Source organism: Octopus bimaculoides, chromosome 2 (assembly GCF_001194135.2).
Source record: "Octopus bimaculoides isolate UCB-OBI-ISO-001 chromosome 2, ASM119413v2, whole genome shotgun sequence".
Lineage (NCBI taxonomy): Eukaryota > Metazoa > Mollusca > Cephalopoda > Octopoda > Octopodidae > Octopus > Octopus bimaculoides.
In genome coordinates, this window is record NC_068982.1 from 57,308,812 (window position 1) to 57,314,341 (window position 5,530).

The 5,530-nt window shown below is 37.9% G+C and overlaps 1 long non-coding RNA gene across 2 annotated transcripts in view; it reads left to right on the forward strand.

Annotated features, from left to right (window-relative positions):
- Positions 1 to 1,473, forward strand: part of LOC128251003 (uncharacterized) — a 43,632-nt gene extending 42,159 nt beyond the window's left edge. For both annotated transcript variants that reach the window (XR_008266918.1, XR_008266917.1), the window contains exon 4: positions 1,093 to 1,473. This is a non-coding gene — a long non-coding RNA (uncharacterized LOC128251003). The remainder of the gene's footprint in view (positions 1 to 1,092) is intronic.
- The last annotated feature ends 4,057 nt before the right edge of the window (positions 1,474 to 5,530 follow it).

Consider the following 5,530-nt stretch of genomic DNA (forward strand, 5'->3'; position numbering starts at 1 on the left):
TATATATATATATATATATATATATATATATATATATATATATATATGCGTGTGTTTGTATGTGTGTACGTGTTTATCTGTGTATGTTCAATCTCTTTTTTCTCTCATCTCTTATTTTTTTCCATTCCGCCAGTAAGACACCTCCTACGATATACGATAATATCATAATGCAAGAAATATTTATACTTACGAAGACACAACGTTGCCACTGGTAACATAACCTGATAATTATATATTAATAATTCCCTAAACCAAGGAGTGTCCGTTTCAATCTACGTTTCATATGTTGCAAAACAACATCCATAAGGACATATGATCGTCTTTTTTTTATTTCAAAAATTTTGACATCCACTAAATAACAAGAATATATGCTGAAAACATATCCTTTCATAACTTATTATGTCTAATTTAATATGGTGTTATTGTTGATTCCGTTTTAGTAAAATATGTCTTTACTGCTAAAGCTATTTATTTACTTTGTTTTAGTGAAATAAGTCTGATAATGATATCGTGTTATGACATAATATGTCAGATTGTTGATGTGTGCTATTGGTAGTATGTAGTCCAGTGTAACCGGTTGCACGGTCCGGTCATCGTGGATTAATCGTCTCCCTCACCAGGATTGTTAGGCGAGAAGAATCACTAGAACCTCAGCAAAACGCAATACAGTATTAATTTAAAGGGATTTGTTGTATGAGACCGGAACTATGCGAGAAGGTACAAAGTAAACTACAAAAGGAAAATGCCACTCAACGCAACAGAGTCAATCTCAGAATTATGGAGGCTCTACTTTTCAATAAATTGAGACCAGCCATGAATAACATGAAGGAAGTACATGAAACTGATTGGTTGTTATAGCGACAGCATTCTGCGCAAGTCACCTTCCTCATTCTTTTCCCTCTTCCTTCCTCCCCTACACATCTGATCAACGACTTTTCTATCTTTACTTTTTATTGTTTTTCCAAATGTCCTGAAGAAGAGGTTATAACCCCGAAACATAGTAACACAACGTAAAACTGCAACTTTGTTTCACTTGTTATCTTTTCCTCTTCCTTTTGTAATTTATTTTGTACCTTCTCTCATTATTTCCAGCCTTACACAACAAATCGCTTTAAAGTAATACCACACAAAACTTTACTCAAATTACTCCACTGGAATACAGTATCTGTTAAAAGACTTAATGAACACACTGTACGGTCAATGAACTATCATTTGCAAGTGATTTATAAATTGTGAACGACCAGTGTGAATGAGGCACAACTTAGCTCTTGTTCAAGTATGTCTCTAGAAGAAGGCTCTACTGTGTTCACAACTGCACCAGCTGTATAACTAGGCAGAGCGCTGCGCTCGATAGCCTGAGAAAGAATCAAGACAATGGGAAATACAACTTTCAGTACAAACCTTCATTGACTATGAGTGCCTGCGAAAAAGTGAAGACTACTCTGACAATAAATCGGTCGGAAATGAACTCAGAGACCAACGACCCTACTTTGTTGCAAAGAGAGTACGAAGATTCAACGAATAGACTGAATCTTATGTCTTCGACACTTCTTGAAGATGTGTATATTCATTCACACATTCATTTCTTGTTTGTTTCGTTTTGTTGCAACATTTATCATACCCGTGTAATATTATAGTTTATGGTATGTTTATTTTATGTCTTGATCGGAGACACTAAATCAGATTTCAGTGTGGTCTCTTTAAGGTTGAACCAGAGGAGAAAGGCACTGCTTTGTAGAGGGTTCCAGAATGTTTGAGAGGACACAGAAAGACCTAGATTGAATAGTAAAGGTGTCCAAATGTTATATGGTGGTTCTAAACTGAGCGGAGGCTTAATTTTAACGCTCAAGAGCAGGAGCGATTCTCTTTCGAAGGATTTCTACAGCTTCTCTCCAAAAAATTTAATTTATAAGACTTTGGCCAACACGTACTTTGGTTGGAGACATTTATTCAAGGATAACAGAGGGATGGAACGTGAAACCGCAAACTATACTCTGTTGATATGTGTTGCTTAGCCGGGATCGTTAGTTTGCCTGGCAAAATGCTTAACGGTATTTCGTCTTTGTCTTTACGTTCCAAGTTAAAATTCTGTCAAGGACAAGTTTGACTTTCATCCTCGATGAATTAAGTACAGGTTGAGTACAGGGGTCAATGTGATCGGTTTACACCCTGCCCCGAAATTGTTGGCCTTCTGCCAAAAATTGAAACCGATATTTGTTGCTTATTTATGTCATAACTTAAATGTCTATATTTATTAAGGTTAATCTATGTAGTGTTTTTTTAATCTCATTTTATTAACATTTCTCATAATTATATCACATTCTCAGTGTCCGTGACCTTCATAGCCTCTCACTCCGCCTCGAGATCGGTGAAGCATGTCATTAGCGTTTTACTTAAGCTGTTGCAAATAATCTACACAAGAGAGAGAAGAGGATTCTAAAAAGCCGAGGTTTGGAGGAAGACGGACTAAGAGATGTAGTTTAGTGAGATGTTTATTGTCTGATAAGAGAAGAAATATGTGAGTCAATAGTGTCTGATCGGATGTGATACAGTATTAGCTAACTCCAATGAAGAAGTGGCTGTGTGGTAAGTAGCTTGCTTACTAGCCACATGGTCCTGGGTTCAGTCCCACTGCGTGGCACCTTGGGCAAGTGTCTTCTACTATAGCCTCGGGCCGACCAAAGCCTTGTGAGTGGATTTGGTAGACGGAAACTGAAAGAAGCCCGTCATATATATATATGTGTGTGTGTGTGTGTGCGTGTGTGTGTGTGTGTGTGTGTGTGTGTGTGTGTGTGTGTGTGTGTGTGTTTGTGTGTCTGTGTTTGTTCCCCCACCATCGCTTGACAACCGATGCTGGTGTGTTTACGTCCCCGTAACTTAGCGGTTCGGCAAAAGAGACCGATAGAATAAGTACTAGGTTTATAAAGAATAAGTCCTGGGTCGATTTGTTCGACTAAAGGTGGTGCTCCAGCATGGCCGCAGTCAAATGACTGAAACAAGTAAAAGAGTAAAAGAGTGGAAAAGAATACTGATAAGATTGCTCATCGGTCGGCCAGATGATGAATTGTGTTTATAAGCGACTTTTTGTCTATTTGTCTACTGGCTTTTCACTGATTGCGATTCAGAATATCTGTGTGGCAGCAACTGAGGTAACTCACTTGGATTTTGGTGAGTTTCAGTTATCGTTAGGGGCCAACGCATTTTCTAGCTTTGAAGAGAAGGGACAACTTTAAGACACGGTCTTCACAATGTTAACGCTGTTCCTTCATCATTGAAGTCCTTGCTGACAGCATGTCCTGACATTGAAGCCAATCACTACGGCTGCTGTTGCCTGCTACTCATGTATAAGTGGGTTTGCGATAATGCTATCATGCCCTAAGTAGAGTACCAAGAATCTGAATCAAACTGTTTTCATCTATACATGTAACTCCCAATAAATGTACTGAATGCCCTCCTTTGAAAATGGATTGTTCATCAATTATTTAATATACGTAGAAATAATTAAAATTTACCCTCCTTGTATATCTACTGCACGCACGCACACACACATTCATACATACATGCATACATAAACACACACGCACGCACAAGCATACACACACATATGCAAAGTGGTGAGCCTCGTTAGGGTAGAAATATTGGATTTGCAGTGGGAGCTTGAATGCGAAGCCTTTACAGGACATATATCGTTTCTAGTTTGGGAAACGGGAGAGCATTTTGACGTCACTTGCCGTATGGATCGGGACCTTGCAAGTGTTGCTGCAGTACTGGGCAAATACTACTAGCATTTTTTAAGGAGGTAATGAGCCTCACCAAGCATTCTAGGCCTTGTTTTATGCCGGAACAGCTGCTGCGTAGCTATGAGTGAACCACTTGGGAGACTTAGGGCATTGAGTTTTACGTGATTTATTTATTTAATATGCTTTATTCAAATATGTGTGAAAATAGGATACGGTATATCTTATAATGATTTAGTTATTGCGGTGTGTTTATTTATTTTACAGAAGTATGTCTCATAATTACACATATGTTTCGTTTATTTGATTTTATTAAAATAAGTGTCTTGCTTGTGTTTATTTGTTCGCAGGGAAAAAGGCGTCATGACTGTCACTTCTCATAACTTGAACCTTATTATAATTCTCGACGTGGTTTCTGGCTTGAAATTCGGCTGAGATCGAATTTGTCACTATGAAATATGTACCAGTCATATCTTGGTGTATGCGTTAATTAACTGATGTTATTTAATGGTCTTGTGTCAATGTAAAACAACGCATACATGCCAAGTCAAACATTGCCAGGTCGATGAAAATAATTATTACTGCGTTGATATAATCAAAAAGAAACTTGAAATGAATAGAGTGTGAAAAAATCTGTGTATAACTGTAGACATGTATTTGTGTATGTCATTGGTTAACTATAATTATTGTAGTTATACCGCCCCAAAATTACAGGCCTTGTGCTTATAATAGAAAGGATAAAGGCGATGAGCTGGTAGAATCGTTAGCATGCCGAGAATATGCTTTAACAGCATTTCGTCCATCTTTAAGTTCTGAGTTCAAATTCGCCGAGATCAATTTTGCCTCTCATCCTTTCGGGGTCGATAAATTAAGTACTAGCGAAACATTGGATTCGATGTAATCGACTAGTCCCCTCCCCCAAAATGTCAGGCCTTGTGCCTTTAGTAGAAATGATTAGCGTGGTTATACCTCATCGACATATTGAATCAAGATGAGATTATCATGTATGATTATTGATTAGATCAAAATCGGCCCTATCAAAAGGACATCTGATAAAAGGCATCAGAGTTGGGAACCGACAAACATATTTTACGTTGGACTGAACATCTGTTTCGTGCCTAAACATTTTACTATACAACGAAATCGTTTGTAGAAACGCCTGCAAGAGACATCAAGACTAAGATTTAAGGATTGTGTAAAGCCCACGTTCAAAGCTTGTGGAATATGGAAGGTCAACTGCGAAAGAAATGTTAGTCATTACTACCAATGGAGGAAACAAGTAAAGTAAGCAGCAGGTGTATTCTAGAAAACACGAACTTTTCATGCAGAATTTAAGCAGCTGCACGAAAATGGTGTATCAGTGTAGTGAATGGAGGGGCAGGTTGGCCTGTAATATCTGCAGATATGTAAGTTTATCGAAGGCTGAGCTCCGTTTCTCTAAGGTGTCATGGTCGGAAGATCAGAAATATCGCTAACAGTGACAAAGAAGAAAGAGATGGCAGACATCTTTTAAGATGGAAAAATCACTATGTATGTATGTACGTATGTATGTATGTATGTATGTATGTATGTATGTATGTATGTATGTATGCATCGCCATGATAGATTGCTGACCACTACATTTATATTTCTTTTCTCCTTGTTTCTCTCCTTATTTCTTTCTATGTTCCTTTCAGTTGAAGAGCGTGGCTCGAAACGTCAAAGACTTTCTCTATTCCCGAGCGTTAAACTAATACATCCATTTGTTGTTTACACCACCTGTCTTCGTCTGTTGTTTGTTTCGTAAATTCTCC